Genomic DNA, 18,160 nt, shown 5'->3' with positions numbered 1-18,160 from the left:
GCAAACTCGGAAATTAACCCACAATGCTCAAGAGGAAAATATCAAGAAGCCAGTAAGTGACATAGGCACAGAGTGAAACTGCTACTCTACCAGAAATGATTAACTCAGTATATTGAAAGGGTAGCAAGACTTACTTATGGCGTTATATCTGTGAATCAGTACAGGCAAACGATCCACCTTCTCAACAAGGCCTCGATCAGATGACCAACCCTGGAATTAGAGTGAATGGCCAAATAATGCCATCACAACAATCTACGGAGAAATCACAACATATCACTGATTAATGATTGTTGTGTGACCTGCATGCAGTGGTTAATCACAGCCTATTACAGTTATACAGGGCACCTGAGCCCTCATATTGGGGATCAATTGTCCCCGCTTGGCAGAAAAAAACAATCCACTCACTGTTGGTGTGGTATTTGGTAGCACAAAGCAGAATCCCACGCAGGAGACGTAACTGGACACGTCTGGGTGCTATCCTCGAAGTGTACCGAGTTGCCCAATAAATCGCCACTCAGATTTGCACATGAACATAATATGCACACAGAATTACAAACTTGAGCATATAAACAACGCATGTATCATTGTGTCATACCACTAAATCCACAAAGTGATGACAATCAGTTCAAATGCGCTTTACTAATCGCACGGATGTGTCAGAATAAGTACAGCTAAATGAGCAAGATGCACAATCTCTAGCATTCATTAGACAATGAGCCAGGGAACACGCTCGCGGGCAACCCACGTGCGGCTGAACCTAGGCTGCTGTTGCCCAACAGTTAGCACGTCTCATGCGGTCATTACCAACACGAGCGTATAAATACTGCATATATCATTGTGTCATATACAGATGCATCTGCAATGTGATGACAGTGAATGCAAATGCGCTTTACTCGTCATGCGGATATATCAGAATCACTAAATAAACAAGACACTGACGAGTCTCTAACATTCCTAAGATGGCGAGCCAGGGAATACGCTCGCGGGCAACCCGCATGCGGCTCAACCTAGCCTGCAGTTGCCCAAAAAGTTAACACGTCTCATGCGGTCCTTACCTGGAGTGATGGACGGCGCCTTCCTCACCCGTGGAGTGATGTCGGACGGGCTGAATAACGTTCTACTATAACACCGCATTTCACAAACTAGGGCGAACACCATGGAGATGGAAATGGGGATAGTCCCCTCTCATTGCTATCTCACACGGAAAAGGGATTTCCCAAGTTGGAATGCGATAATAAATGTACTCTTAGGAATCCAGTGTGCCAGGACCTAGGAAAGATGTACAAATGTAAGTGCATGCTGCAGCGGCCTGCAGAGTAACCAGTGACAACCGTTTTAAGTTCAATAATGGAAAACTCATTATAACTAACGAGTCACAGACATCTTACATCCATCCATGTGTTGGCCAGACCCTGCTGGCGCAGGTGAGGCTGGGGGCAGGCTTCCTCAGCCGTCCTGCCTGCATGCCGAGATGGACCCATACCCTTTTCAGCATTCACACTTGGGAGTCCAACAAGACCATCGTGGAACACAACAAACCTGTTCCATGATGCACTGACCTCTAAGTCTGCTTACTGGTCTCTGCAATATGCTGACTGTGGCCAGGGATGGGACAGAAATATCTGGGCCTTGTGCAAGACCACCAGCGCCATCACAATATACAACTAGGCCAATTACAAGTGCACCAACATATGCATGCGGACATGAATTTACCATGGCTGCTGCCACCAGACTTGACCCCCAATAATTCCCCATTAAAGGATGTTAACTGAACACATTCCATTCACAGGGAATCAAAAGAATCATGTGAAATCTATTCAAGTCACTTCCTCCCCAAACTGTGATTGGCCAATCAGCATGCCTTTTGTCTTCCTTGGATTTGGTGGCTGTTTGCCAGACTCACACATTTTACCTGAAACATGATTCACCCTTAGCTGTGAGCACCATGGTAGGCACAGGAAGTTGACTTGCCAGACATCACTATGCATGTTTTCCATCACAGGGAGGTGCAAATTGACCAGGTGTAGATGCAGTCACTGTAGCAGACAGGATATGCCATGTTGCTCTGAGGCTGCTTAATGCACGCATCCCTGGAGGTCAGCATCTGCCGGCATGTACTAGCTGTACATCCCCCATGGAAATCAAAGTAATTGAGTCAGCCCTCAAATGGGACATCACTAACTAAATGATCCATTTGCACTGTCACCGTACTAGCCATGTTCACAAACGTGTGTTAGGCAGAATTACATGCAGTACTCTTTGGGAACACTACACACTATTAAGACTACAGGTGTAAGCACAATCTCACCTTTGGTGCAAGCCTGTACTACACAGTTATGTGGTAGCAGTGGCTGAGCAGCAGACTTATCTCAAGAGGGATGTGAGCAGTACAAGATGTTACAAAAAGGACTTGCAATCACAGTAGTTCAAACAAACACTTACACAATGTTTCTTGGTAAAGTAATATACATTTATTTACACATTTAGTTAGAAAACATTCCACTAGTAAAAAGCAGCCCAGTATCACACTAAATACACTACAGTACACAACCAATACGTTTATGAACAGGTTAAGCTCCCCTGAAGTGGGAGCAAAATGGCACTTCAGTAACTTTCAAAAGGGGTTGAAAGACAAAGGTTATAAGAATCAAAGCATAGTCACTTTCATAGGCAGGGAAATACTTTCAGTTCACCACAAGAGGCAATTCAATTCAATAGGCCTGGGCCAAAGTCATTGGTTCAGTGTCTTGGATATGATAGTACAGTTCTGGTAGTAAATGGTTAAGTATTTGCCAATGTTCACAGAAGTAGCTTGCCAGAAAAAGAGTTATATGTCAGATTAGGAGAGAACAAGACTCCAAAGTTATGAAAGTTTCACAAACTTTCACAGCGGCAGAAAGGATTTCCACACCGCGTTTGCACAGTAGCTTATGGATGAAGAAAAGCTGTAGCTGAGGCAGTTGTTCCTGGCAGTTCCTGCAGATCTCGCTGTTCCAGAGCTTCAGTCGTGGGGACAAGAAGGAGGACGTCGGGAGCTTCATGCACTGCCATGGGAAGAAGCCACATGCTTGGCTAATGTCTGTTTTAAGATATGCGTGCCTTAAAGTCCACAAACAGGTATCCTTCTCACTGGCTACCTGGTTTTCAACATCACTCAGATGAAAATTCGACAAATATGGAGAGGGTGTTCAGGTGGCTTGAGAGTTGGTTGTTCCCACCAGCTCAAGGGAAGAAGTCGTCCTAGAAGGGGCTTCTCTGTCGAGGAAGTTTCAGGCAATTCGGACCTGCAGCAGGGCTTCACCGGGCAAACCAACGGTCCAGGAGTTGCAGCAGTCATCTTCCTTCTGCTTGTCTTTGGTTCTTTCGTTCCAGTTGTCGACTCTGCCTTCCAAGTCCCAGAGACCTGCTTTTAAACAGTTTTCTCCCATTCATTCCAGCTTAGCTGTCACTCACCGAGCAGGGTGGCTGTCCTTGCCGGACAGTCAGCCAGCCAATCATGCCAGAGTGCATTCAGGTCTCCTAGGAGACTAAACACAGGGAGTTTCAGGCACCTCCCTCACATACTGTCCATTCCAGACACTCAGGCGCTAGAGGAGGGCTTCAGCACTGAAGCCCGCCAAAGGCCATCTAACAAAGGGACCAAACCTGGTTTGGCGCACAGAGACAAACACTAGAAGGACCTTTCCTAAAAGAAACAGCAAAAAACAATGACCGTAGTCTGTTTTTACAGGGGGGTCTTGGGCACCATATTCAAAAACATGTCTGACCCGATTTTTATCTACCGGTGGTCGAGGTCGGGAAAAATCATGGTAGTTTGTTCTAAAACTACTGCCACCAGCCATTTCAAGAGGAAAGGGTAACACTTTACTGTTACACGATTGTTTAGACACAGGGGATGCTAGGCAACAACTCCAGCAGTCTATAGAAAGATAGTGTGTGCTGGGTCTATGAATTTAAAAAGACTAGCAAAGTCAATTTAAATGTACATGCTCTGGGAGACAGTAGTTAGTTCCAGAGAAGGTATTTAAACTTTGGGAAGTCTGAAAGACATCCCTGTGTCATTGCACGGAAGGTGCTGTGTGACACACAGGAAAAAGATGATGCCGACGGAGTTGTCTAAAACTCCATATCCTAATAACACAAACTCAGAAAACACATTGAAAATGAAAAGTTCAAAGTCCCAAAAATATAGCAAAAGAGCTGGAGGGCTTTAAGGTAGAGGGAATTAGCACTTGGGTGAGAATTCTCCCTAACAATGTGTATGGCTCACTCATTGAGACGAGCAAATGCCACTGGCTGGATACTTACAGTAGCTGCACCTGCCTGAGCTTAGCAATGGGGGTGACTTGCATCTGCCTCGGGCTGATCTGCCCTCCCTAGGTGAATTTGGTGGGACAGAAACAAGAGAGCATGCAAATCCACAACACTCGGGAGGTGAGCAGGTCAACCACACGTGCCCAAGAAGGACATCCTGAAAGTGGGAGGGGTCATGCCACTTCCAGTGGGTTTACAGGGGGGGTTCACTTCACGGAATGGTCATTCTGAACTACTGCACATACTTGCTTGGTGGTGAAGGCTTAACAGCATCACCGAAAGGGCTCACACTGGGGCAAACAACACCCAACCCTGAACACTAAGAACTGGCCACCAGTGAGCTTCCAGGATGCTCATCCTCTGCTCTGCCTGGAGGGTGAAGACGCCCATGTAATGGGCCCATCCGAGGGGGCATTCCCTTGACACAGTCCAACGGTGGGTCAAATCAATTTCCTAAATAATGCCGCTATGAATGTGGGAGTCATGCTAGAATGGGGAAGGCTGTGTGGTTGCGCAGAGGCAGAGCCACAGTTCAGGACCAGGGCACAACCAATACGATGAAGGTGTAATGCATGCACCGGTGGACTGGTTCCCATCTATGGCAACAAACAGAATTTCACATCAAAGAGTGGGAGCACCAATGAATACACCAAAATCAGAACTCAGCAACAGGGTAACCCTGGCAGTGAAGTAAACACATTTTCACCCAAATACATTATGCACTCTGGACAAAAAAGGTTAGTCAGCCCAGGTAAGTGGGCACAAGTCAGGGTATTGATGGCAGGCACAAAATATGTGCACACCCACTGTCAGGTTCCCCATTGGCCGATGGGCTAACATTGGATGCAGGGTAGGGAAAAGGACATCAAGGGAGGAGTGGGAGATGATGTGAAGGACAACAGTGGGCAAGAGGGACTAGGGAGAGAGGGGCAAAGTGAGGAATCCACATCTGAGAAGCTGAGAGAGAGAGTAGGAGTGGGTGCAAGTATTTGGTTTGCTACTGGTGAGATATGGGGAGGGAAGAGAGCTGTTAGAGTGGTTGAGGGTTGGGAGAAGAAGGAAAGAGGAAGACATAGAGAGAAGAAGAGGCACAGAAGGAAGCAGGGGCAGAGGGGCCAGAGAAACACTGATGGAAAAAAAAGTACAGGTTGGGGAGCAGGAGGACAATAAGCAGAGAAGGCAAAGGGCAGACTGATAAAGAAAGGCCACCTGCTAAAGGGGACTCTTTAGCGTCTCATCCCCCAACCCACATGGTCAACACAGCACAGAATGCAATCCAGAAAGAGACCCAAGCCCAAGAGCCCCACACATGTAAGGCTGTGGCACCACCATAATAGACTCCGCCCGCCCCACCTACCTCCTCTTGGAAACAATAGTTCATGGACAGACCATCACTCCCCAGCTGTCGAATCGACCTCTATCAGAACCCACTCCCAGGATGAGCCATTGCAAGAAAGGGTGGTGCAAATCATAGGGTGCAGTGCAAACACTTGCAGGCTCAACTAATGAACAGAACCTATGGGGAGGGATGATGTTTCACATGTGCCCACAACACACATTCACATACAGTGCTGTCACTCACAGTGCAAGATATGAAAAGTTTTGAAAAGAAAAGTCATGCAATACATTGAAAATGAGAGAAAATACAGAAATCCAACGGTAAACAACAGTCAACATATATGTGGAGCACAGGTAAAAGGTTTCAGGGGTCCACATGTGCTAAGCAGTAGAAATCTTGATTGTCCAAGTGTGCTAAATCAGCGTGTGGAGAACAGAAAGACAAACAGGCAGGCTGCCCTGCAATCTCTGTGCAAGTTAGCTGATGTACACCTTTAGGCCAGACCCCTTGCTGGCCAAAACAAACTGGACTCATGAAAAGAAGCACAGGCATGACATGCAGTAAAACACTGCTGTGGGCTGACAGGGTAATCTGGGCTGGGACATTGCATGGGGTTTGGCCTTTGTCTAGTGTGGGCCCTGTAGAAGGAAAGGTGTTCCACCACTTCATGGATGCTGAGAGTGAGCAAGTTCCAGAGCGTGGGAACCTTGACAGTGAAAGAGGCACATGAAATTCTAAAGTAATCGAGGGAAGGGGTCAGAGTAGTGCAGCGCCTGATGGGAGGTTTCTGTAATGTTGGTAGCCTGTGACCCGGTGTTGGAGGAAGTCAAGGCACATCTCATGGAGGGCACAGTTGATGATACAAATGGCCCTGAAGGTGGTGCGTTGGACAATGGGAAGCTTGTGGATCACCCAGAGTGCAGGAGTCATGTTAGACCTGGGGCAAGAGCAAGGATGAGGCAGGCTGTTTTGTTCTGGATGTGTTGTAGCTTTTTCAGCTGATAGGCAGGGGCAGCCACATAAATGGAATAAGAGCAGTCTAGGCATAATATGATGATTGCCAACATTGTGACTCTGTGAAGGTAGGATAGGCAAGGGAAAGATCATCCAAAGATGCAGAGGTGTAGGTGACAGAATATAATAGCAGTGTTCATGGGGTGATAGAATGTTCTGTTGTAATCAATGGTGCATTGCTGGTTCTACACTGAGCTGGATGCTGTTGGAGCATGGTCTAGGGAGCAGAGCTAGCGGGTGGGTTGGTGGAAGTGTGCTGTATTACTGCAAATCCAGATTTCAATTCCACAAGGATTTAGGAGGAAGAGGTTTGCAAGCAGGCAGTGTTTTGACATCTGTGTGGCCCGAGGTGAGGTTACGATGGGGAGCAGCCGAGGTCTTGGGTATCTTGAAAAGATTGTGGATGTAATCTGTGTGGTTGTAGCAGGACAGGTCATGTGAGTGGATAAGGATGGGGAGAGGGCTCAGGCACAGGCTTAAGAGTACTGTTGATACATGTTCCACCTGCAGGGACCGTTTGGAGACAGGGCGGGGGAGGAGATGTGTGTAAGGAATAAGATTTGTAAATGGTAAGCGAGGTAAGAGGTGAACAATCTAAATGCAGTGTCCATGGTGCCTAGAGAGTGGAATCTGTCAATGAGAATGCTGTTGTTGATAGTATCAAAGGCTGCTGATGGCTCAAGAAGGATAAGCGCAGCCCAGCAATCTGAGTCTACTGCCCTTGGTGAAAGTGCAACCAAAAACCCAAAACACATGCATGGATGATCAAGGGGACATGCACAGGCTGTTGTAGTCAAGTTAAATGCTAGTTGCCTCCACTGCGCATGGCTGCATGCATAGTCCTCCTCTCAGTAAGGCTTCGAGAGGGCAATGGAACATCACTCAAGGTGAAAAAAAAAGAAAAAGGAAAGGTGTCCATCTTGGATGGGTGTGAAACATAATATGTCCACCCTGAGGTGGGACATAGAGGGGAGTTCACATAGGTGAACTGAAAAGAGCCAACAGAAAATCAAAAACATGCATGGACATCAGTACACAGGTGGTAGAGTTGGTGTGGGTTGTCTGGGGCTGACATCCTGTGGTGGATCCTCAGATGGTGGTGGGTGTGGTGCTGCATCCTGTCCACACGGTACCAAAGCCTGCTCTTCATTGGGTAGGGCCACTCATGACACAGATGCATGCATGAGTAATCCATGGTGGAGATTCTGCATGTGCACTCACACATAACACATCTGAGTGCTGGGAAAGCTTATGCCTCAAGGGGTCCATCCCCTGGTGGAGGTGGGACCTTGCAGCCAAAATCTCATCATGCAGTGAAGCTCTCATGCTCTCCATGTCACGGCAATGGGTGGTTCTAGAGGCCAACATCACCAGCTGCAGGTCTTTTCTCTGTACCATCGCATCTCAATGCAGAGAATCCTCCATAGACACCAGATCACTCTGCTGGCTTTTGATGCTGGACTCCTAGCCCATTTTGTGGAAGAGACTTGAGGACTGCATCTCAGCATGCAATGTCCTCGTCAGGCTGTCCATCAACCACTGCTGATGGTCCTTGGAGGCCAGATGCTGCGTATTCCAGCCAGCTGGTGAGGAGATGTTCTCAGCCATTCAATGTATATCCATGGCCCCCTCCTGCATGACCTTGCCATTTTGTATGATCGCATGTAGCATCTGCTGCTCCCACTCCAAAAGTCTGTCATGAAAAAGTCCACCACGTGTGACGGGTGGACAGCGGGTGGACAGCCGTGTGATGCTGGGGTTCTGGCTCATCGCAGTGGGACACCTGTTCTTTGCTGCAGGTCTGCAACCCTCTGTTGGACATAACCACCATACATTTAGGACTTCCCACTGATCAGACCTGTGACTCCTCAATGACCTCCTCAGCCTAAACTGCCCCATACAGACTGCCCATTGGGGCACACTCCATGTCCCTCAGTGAGGCCTCCACATCTGATTCAGCAGCTTCAGGAGAAGAATCTGCAACCCTGCAGAGGACTACCTGCAGCAACAGGGGATACTCAAAGAGCACGAGAACCTGTCCTCCACTGATGGTCTGTCATGTGTCCCCCTCCTCTTCCTTCTCCACTTCTTCATCTCCTGCATCATCACCTGCACAAAAAAAGACAACAACATTCCAAGCCATGAGTATATGGCAGAACAAGCATATATGCATTACAATGCATACATACATAAAATGTCAGGACACACATACATCCCACACTGTGAAATGTTAGCAATCTTTTTGGTCTACATTTTTAGTATCATGTGGTATTTTGTGGTATTTTGGTATGGTGGCATTTTTGGTTAGCTCTTGGTAATATATTGTGCTAAACTTATTGGGGTATCTTTTCAGTGGTGAGACTAACTGCAGAACACTCTCTAATAATTATTTTACCAGGGTCACTAACGGTAAACAAGTACTGGACATAGTACACTCTGAATAATTAACTTTCGACCTCCTGTGGTTTCTTATCTACAATACCTCTTTATGCCCTTGTGGCTTGCATCCCAGAACATGTTTATTATGCAAGTGAAACACAAAACATTCATTCAGAATCTCTCAGAGTAAAACAATTTATAGTGGTTAACTTTACTTTGTTAGTTTTCTTTTACTGCACATTCTGCATCTCTATGCATGCCAACCCAATGAAACTGAGTACACTAAAAACACACTGAGTCACCTTTCTGAATTGAGGCTAAAAATGTGCAAGATACACAGAATGACATGTGCATCCACATTGTAAATCAAACATAAGCAAAGCCTTTCCTGCAATGGATTTCAAAACATTACTATTTGCCCTAATGCCTAGAATTCTGACAACATTGGCCTTGAACTTCGCAACAACATTGGCAGAGAAGAGCATATGACACTCTGATGAGTTTTATTACAGGAAAACATGAGAAATATGAACAGTTTTACATACACGTTTAAAATGTTATCATGCAGTACCTAATAATGAAATTACTTATTTACGTCTACACTACCTATGATCAATCATCCATTTAGCATGTCCATCAATGACTGCATAATTACCTAGAATCAGCTGGCAATATTCCCTGACTGGAAGTAACCCACTAAGTCCTTCCCCAGGCTTTCTGCTAGCCGCACCAACCAGGTTCAACCACAGATAAAGATGCTCGAGACTGCAGCTCTTCTGATGACTGCCAATTTAGGAGAGATACAGACAACCCACAAGACAGTCAGACTGCAGCACTGTCTGCAAAACACAGGAGAGTCAGTCAGCACAGGAACTAACTCTCTCCCTGTCTTTCTGCTCCCAAGCCAACAGGTGAGTGAATGACCCAGCCCTTTCTGCTGCAAGCCTTTTCTAAAACCTCATGTGTCATTCAAACCACCTCCCTTTTTGTCAGTCAGTCAATCCAAGAATGTTCTGACTGTGTCTAGAGCGCATAGGAGCGGATGTAATAGATACATCTCAGTGCGATTTTCCTGCTCTAAAATTTGTTAAAACAATGCAATGGCCCTCATTAGGACCCAGGCGGTAAGGGGTTTACGCCGGCGTAAACCATGCCGCCCCTTACCGCCTGAGTACGAGTTCCCTCAGCGCCATGGTGATTTTAACGCCTGCTTTTAGCAGGCGTTAAAATCCATGGCGCTAAGGGACCTTGTTGTTAATTACGCCACCATAATTTACGGTGGCATAATTAACGCCTTCCCCACTCCCATTATGCCCTATGGGGCCAAAAATGGGAATGGGGAAGGGTAAATGGGGATTGGGGACTTACCGCCCCGCCAAGGTCGGAATGGGGCGGTAAGTCTGCCAACCACCATGGCGGAGTTGGCAGCTTAGCGCCATGGACAATGGTGCTAATAGCGCCATGGTCCTCCGCCAAGGTCCTAATGAGGGCCAATGTCTTTAGCAGAATGGATCTCATATTCCACACTTCTGATTTGGCATCTTCCCATTCAGACACATCGCAGTCTTAAGCCTACAAATTTAGGGGGTAATTCATAGAATATCGCGCACAAGTGGCGCACGTAGCTGGCGCACAGTGTGCGTGTGCGAATCTCTGCACTAGCGGCGTGCACTAAAATCCATTTCCGCGCACAGCGTATTCATGGATTTTAGCTACCAAAACCAGCCGTGGCGCACAGTGGCGCAGCGACCCTGCAGCAGCGCCAGTTACGCCCCCAAGAACGCCCCGAGCGCAAGGAAAAGCCATCAAAATACCCAATCCAGCGCAAAGGGCTGCGTTAACCCTGGACCAGTTTACAGGGCTGCCAAACAGCAAACGCCAAGCGGGGAACGTGTATTACTGGGGTTCGCGTGAAGTTTGACATGCGATAGGCCCTGTGCGAGCGGGGTACATGTATTACTGGGGTTCGCGTGAAGTCTGACACGCAATTGGATCTGGGTACGTGCATTTCAGGGGTGCACGGAAGTTTCACACGCGATTTGCCAGGGCGAGTGGGGTACATGTATAACTGGGGTTCGCGTGAAGTCTCACACGCGATTTGATGTGTGTACATGTATTTGGGGGGTGCGCAGGAACTTCCACACGCGATTGGCCCTGTGCGAGTGGGGTATGTGTATAACTGGGGTGCACGGGAAGTCTCACACGCGATTTGAGCCTGGTACGTGTATTTCGGGGGTGCGCGGGAAGTTTCACACGCGAATGGCCCTGTGCGAGTGGGGTACGTATATAATTGGGGTTCGCGTGAAGTCTCACACGCGATTTGAACAGGGTACGTGTATTTCGGGGGTGCGCGGGAAGTTTCACACGTGAATGGCCCTGTGCGAGTGGGGTACGTGTATAACTGGGGTTCGCGTGAAGTCTCACACGCGATTTGAGTATGGTATGTGTATTTCGGGGGTGCGCGGGAAGTTTCACACGCGAATGGCCCTGTGCGAGTGGGGTACGTATATAATTGGGTTCGCGTGAAGTCTCACACGCGATTTGAGCAGGGTACGTGTATTTCGGGGGTGCGCGGGAAGTTTCACACGTGAATGGCCCTGTGCGAGTGGGGTACGTGTATAACTGGGGTTCGCGTGAAGTCTCACACGCGATTTGAGCATGGTATGTGTATTTCGGGGGTGCGCGGGATGTTTCACATGCGAATGGCCCTATGCGAGCGGGCTACGCGTATAACTAGGGTTCGCGTGAAGTCTCACACGCGATTTATTTGAGCAGGGTACGTGTATTTTTGGGGTGCGCGGGGAGTCCTACACGTGAATTGGCAGTGTGGGTCCTCCCAGGTGTTCCCTCTACACCCTCCACGGCCCCTGCAGGCAGCCCACAACACAGGGAACTACCCTGCACCCCTGGTCATGTCCCGCAGGTAGCCCATCCACCATGGGCATGCCCCCCAGCCAAGCCACATGTCAGCTTGCACTACTGATCACTAACTCATGTCCCCCTGCACCCCCACCCCCCAGCAGTGCAGGGCACCGGCCAGCAGGCCCCCACTCATGTCCCACTCATATCCCCCTGCACCCCCACCCCCAGCAGTGCGGGGCACCTGCCAGCAGGCCCCCACTCATTTCCCACTCATGTCCCCCAGCACCCCCACCCCCCAGCAGTCCGGGACACCTGCCAGCAGGCCCCCACTCATGTCCCCCTGCACCCCCACCCCTCAGCAGTGCGGGGCACCTGTCAGCAGGACACCACTCATGTCCCCCTGCACCCCCACCCCCCAGCAGTGTGGGGCACCTGCCAGCAGGCCCCCACTCATGTCCCACTCATGTCCCCCTGCACCCCCACACCCCAGCAGTGCGGGTGTAACGCTCACCTGATTCCCACTGAGGCGCCGGTCTTGGCAGGATGGTGTCTGTGACTCGAAAAGTGAAGTGCAGGACTCGATTGGCTTCCGGGGCTGAGCCTCTTCGTACTGTGTGTCTAACTCGAAGAGTGAGATATCTGCAGGTGAAAGAATATGGGGTTAATGATCTGGGGTTGTCGGGTATCTCTCTCCCTTTCCCTTCCTCGTTTTTCCGTGGAGCCCCAAGGTCAACGTGCTCACCTTAGATAGGTGAATGCTGGACTCTCCATCTGCGTCTGGTGCAGGGTGCCGTTGCCAGTTCCTTCACTGGATGAAACGTAGGCCTCTTGACATCATAGGATTGCTACCGTCATTAACTGCACGAGCGGTGAGTTTCCGGACACCTTTTAAGTCCTTACAGTCTTTAGGTGCGTGGGCACGTTAATGTGGAACAGGGCTCTGTATAATGCTTTTTCTATTTGTCTTGCAGGGCTCTTGAGGTAGAAGATGGTGTGAAGAAAGCCGAAGTTCGAGCCAGAGTCTTGAATTGACGCGCTTGGAAATGCGTAAGTAAAGGCCAGAGTATTTGCAGGCGCCCTATGGTGGCGGGCGCGATGGCGCGTAAGTAAAATACCTGTCTAATGTCTCTTCTTTTGTCTTTCAGGTGCAGGATTGCAGCGTTGAAGAAAACCGGAATTCCCGGAGTGCAGGCGGAGGAGCAGCGTGAAGAGATGGTAGCTGCCGATGGATCCAGGTAAGGAAAGTGCTGCGCGTGAAGGTTGCCGTGCTAACCTGTTGTTTCTTGTCTTTGCAGGTGCTACTGAAGGCTGGATACAGGAATGGTAAGCGTTTGTTCTTGCAGGTTCAGGATCGGAAAGAAGAAAACTGGAACAGACACGGTGAGCGTTCTGCTGCAGATGCAGAATAACGTGAAGCACGTTTCATCAATCGGGTGTGGTTTAAATAGCCTTGGAGTGATGAGGCGTCTTCCTCCACGGCCTCGCCCTAGTAAGAAAAGAGTTCCTGTTCCAGAAGAGTTCCAGTGTTGTATCCAGGGAGTGGAGCTTGCCCCACCCAGGTAAGAAAGTAGTCCCGGCTCACAGAGGATTTCTATGTGGCTGGTAAGTAAGCAGCATGGTCTGCTGCAGGTAAGTCCACCCAAGCATCTTTATACAAATTATGAGCCCGGCGCTTCCAGTGCCGGGATCAGTGACTTTGATGAGCCTGGCGCCACCGGCGCCAGGACAAGGTCCAAAAGGTCCCAGTGGGGACCGGCTGGTGCCTAGGATGAAGGTTAGGGGCCTGCTTCCAAGGACGTTGGGCTGGTCCTAGCTCCTTGGAAGCAGTGATCATGACAGCGGGGCACCTGCCAGCTGGCCCCCACTTATATCCCCCTGCACCCCCACCCCCCAGCAGTACAGGGCACCTGCCAGCAGGCCCCCACTCATGTCCCACTCATGTCCCCCTGCACCCCCACCCCCCAGCAGTGCGAGGCACCTGCCAGCAGGCCCCCACTCATGTCCCCCTGCACCCCCACCCCCATCAGTGCGGGGCACCTGCCAGTAGGCCCCCACTTATGTCCCACTCATGTCCCCCAGCACCCCCACCGCCCAGCAGTCCGGGCAACTGCCAGCAGGCCCCCACTCATGTCCCACTCATGTCCCTCTGCACCCCCTCTCCCCAGCAGTGCGGGGCACCTGCCAGCAGGCCCCCACTCATGTCCCACTCATGTTTTCCTTCTGCACCCCCAACCCCCAGCAGTGCAGGGCACCTGCCAGCAGGCCCCCACTCATGTCCCACTCATGTCCCCCTGCACCCGCACCCCCCAGCAGTGAGGGGCACCTGCCAGCAGGCCCCACTCATGTCTCACTCATGTCCCCCAGCACCCCCACCCCCCAACAGTCTGGGGCACCTGCCAGCAGGCCCCCACTCATGTCACACATATGTCCCCCTGCACCCCCAGCCCCCAGTAGTGCGGGGCACCTGCCAGCAGGTGCCCACTCATGTCCCCCTGCACCCCCATCCCCCAGCAGTACGGGGCACCTGCCAGCTGGCCCCCACTCATGTCCCACTCATGTCCTCCAGCACCCCTACCCCCAGCAGTGCGGGGCACCTGCCAGCAGGCCCCCACTCATGTCCCACTCATGTCCCCCTGCACCCCCACCCCCCAGCAGTGCAGGGCACCTGCCAGCAGGCCCCCACTCATGTCCCACTCATGTCCCCCTGCATCCCCACGCCCCAGCAGGGCGGGGCACCTGCCAGCAGGCCCCCACTCATGTCCCCCCTACACGAAATAAAGATGCACAATCATGGCCCACTTCTACACCAAAACACCATATGTCGCCACCCCATTCTTGAGATGCAATGATTTCCCAATCCACCCCACACTGACAGGCCCATCTCAAGACATAAACCAAAACTCAACTATGTACATCAACACATGTCCATCACACACATACACTGGTTGGCATTGCTTGTGTAAACCCACATTTTCACATGCATCAACCCAATGAGCGAATCCCACACATGGAACTAACATATGAAAGTGTATTATGTACATAAATAAATAAATGAAATGAAAGCATACCAAAATATCAAACATGAAATGAAAAGCGTGTGAAAAAGATGAGTGAATGAAAATGATAACCAATCCAAAACAAATTGAAAGAAAAACAGTCCTAACTCTCCCTCCACCAACGCAAATCCAAAAGAAAGGTAAAAAAATGATATCCATTGTTTCATGTTCATAATAAAAACTAAAAAAGATAAATCAATCCATAGTCCAACTATTTACAATACATTATCAGGAAAAAAAAAATCCATTACTCCATGTCCATAATGAAAAAAAAAATCCAAATTAATCCATGATCAAACTATATACAATCCATTGTCCAAAATAAAAATCCATTAATCCATGTGCAAAATTCCAAAAAAGATATCAAATGAATCCATTGTCCAACGATGTAAAGGGTCCATAAGCCCAACCAAACAAATGAAACCTAACTAAGAAACTACCTAAAAATAAAACTATATACAAATGTGTGTGGCATTGTCCATTGACCACAAATAAAAGGAAAAGGAAAAGGAAACCTAACTCTAAAAACTATTTGCAATGGCAGCGGGTTAGTCCGACGGCTCACTTTTGGATGTCCCGGGCCAGGGCATCATCGAACTCCTGCTCAATGTCCTGGAGGCGGTCCTCTTCCATGGCCCCGAGGGTTCGCAGGGACGATGACATGTTCTCCTCCAACTCCCTGCGAATTGCCTCGAGGCACTCGGCCCGCCTCAGGGCCCTCCGCATGGAGTTCTCCGCCCTGACCATTGTGAGTCGTGCCTCTTCCGCCACTGGTGCTCCGCATCTATGGCGTGGCCCAACCGCTGCCACATGGAAGACACTTGAAATCCAGGGTCCTCCTGCCCTATGGCCGATGCCTGCCCCTCCGATGTTGAAGGCCCCGAGACATCATCGCTCCCACCTTGTTGCTGCTGCTGTGCCTCTGCCTGTGCCCTGGCTCTTGCTGCCTGCACATCCTCCTCCGGCTGGGGTGCAGTTGTTGAGGTGGCCACCCGTGCTGGACGTCCGACTCCCGACTGTGGCAGGGATGTGTCCTCCACCAGCCTGGCTGCAGGGTCAGAGGCAGCTCCACAGGGTACCCAGGTGATACATGTGTGGGAAGATGGCATGGAGGACGACTGGCGCATAGGGGGTTCAGGTGAGGAGGGGGTTGGAACAAGGTCCAGCAAACGGAGGAATCCGGCCCTGGTGACCTGTCCCGTTAGGTCAACACGGTCAACGAGCCATTCGAGATGACGTGCAGTCTCCACATGAAAAGACTGCAGGTCACCTCGCATAGCCCGTTGACGCAACGCCACCCCACCCAGGACAGGCTCAACCAAGTCCCGGATAGCCACGTCCGCAGGGAGAGGAAGGCCAGTTGTTGTGCGCTCATCCCCTCCCTGAAAACGGGTCTGGACGTAGGCATCCCTGCTGGAGCCAGATGATGCAGTGACAGGATAAGGGACAGGATTGCACACAGGCACCTCCGCGGCGGCCTGTGCTGCCTCCTGTCACTGGTCCTGCCCTGCACCACCAGCACCAGTGGAATCCCCACCTCCAGACCCCGTGTGTCCCTTCCACTGCCTCCTCCTCCACCAAACCCCCCACCAACCTGGATGACTCCATGCCATCTTCTTCCGTCAGACCCTGTGAGGTCTCAGCTGCCCCTTCTGCTGCCGAGGAGTCCACCTCCAACCTCCGCCTCTTGGACCTACCCTCAGCAGCTGCAGCCTGGGACATGGCACCAGATTCCTCACTCCAACGAGATGACAATCTGGGAAGGGAGCCGGTCCTTTTGTCTCCGGCTAGTGGTGCGATCCCTGCCGCTGTGCTCCACTGATGAGGTCCAACCAGACCGAAACACGTGTCTGGGGTTTCTGTTGGTACTCTTGTTCAGAGGAGAATTGCCTAGCATTTCGGTGCTGGACTGCCCCAGGGCAGGACAAAGACTGATATGTTTGGGATATTTCTTCTCTGTGAAAGATAGTGAGCTAAAGACTCTGGGTAAGTCTCTCGTAACCAGGACTAATGTCTGGCAGAGGGACTCCCAGTAGCCCCCTTGTTAATCTGCATATTTAAGTAACTTTGGGTCTCACCCTAAGTTACTAGGGGAATCCAGACGTGGACCCCTTGCTCACTATTCTTAAAGAGGCACAGATCCACCCTACTGATGAGGTCCAACCAGACTGAAACACGTGTCTGGGGTTTCTGTTGGTACTCTTGTTCAGGGGAAAATGGCCTAGCATTTCGGCGCTGGACTGCCCCAGGGCAGGACAAAGACTGATATGTTTGGGATATTTCTTCTCTGTGAAAGATAGTGAGCTAAAGACTCTGGGTAAGTCTCTCATAACCAGGACTAATGTCTGGCAGAGGGACTCCCAGGACCCCCCTTGTTAATCTGCATATTTAAGTAACTTTGGGTCTCACCCTAAATTACTAAGGGAATCCAGACATGGACCCCTTGCTCACTATTCTTAAAGAGGCACAGATCCACCCTACTGATGAGGTCCAACCAGACTGAAACACGTGTCTGGGGTTTCTGTTGGTACTCTTGTTCAGGGGAAAATGGCCTAGCATTTCGGCGCTGGACTGCCCCAGGGCAGGACAAAGACTGATATGTTTGGGATATTTCTTCTCTGTGAAAGATAGTGAGCTAAAGACTCTGGGTAAGTCTCTCATAACCAGGACTAATGTCTGGCAGAGGGACTCCCAGGACCCCCCTTGTTAATCTGCATATTTAAGTAACTTTGGGTCTCACCCTAAATTACTAGGGGAATCCAGACATGGACCCCTTGCTCACTATTCTTAAAGAGGCACAGATCCACCCTACTGATGAGGTCCAACCAGACCGAAACACGTGTCTGGGGTTTCTGTTGGTACTCTTGTTCAGAGGAGATTTGCCTAGCATTTCGGTGCTGGACTGCCCCAGGGCAGGATAAAGACTGATATGTTTGGGATATTTCTTCTCTGTGAAAGATAGTGAGCTAAAGACTCTGGGTAAGTCTCTCATAACCAGGACTAATGTCTGGCAGAGGGACTCCCAGGACCCCCCTTGTTAATCTGCATATTTAAGTAACTTTGGGTCTCACCCTAAGTTACTAGGGGAATCCAGACGTGGACCCCTTGCTCACTATTCTTAAAGAGGCACAGATCCACCCTACTGATGAGGTCCAACCAGACCGAAACACGTGTCTGGGGTTTCTGTTGGTACTCT

Source organism: Ambystoma mexicanum, chromosome 7q, assembly GCF_040938575.1.
Source record: "Ambystoma mexicanum isolate Mex_15411 chromosome 7q, UKY_AmexF1_1, whole genome shotgun sequence".
NCBI classification, from domain to species: domain Eukaryota; kingdom Metazoa; phylum Chordata; class Amphibia; order Caudata; family Ambystomatidae; genus Ambystoma; species Ambystoma mexicanum.
Note: the sequence above shows the minus strand (reverse complement) of the source record.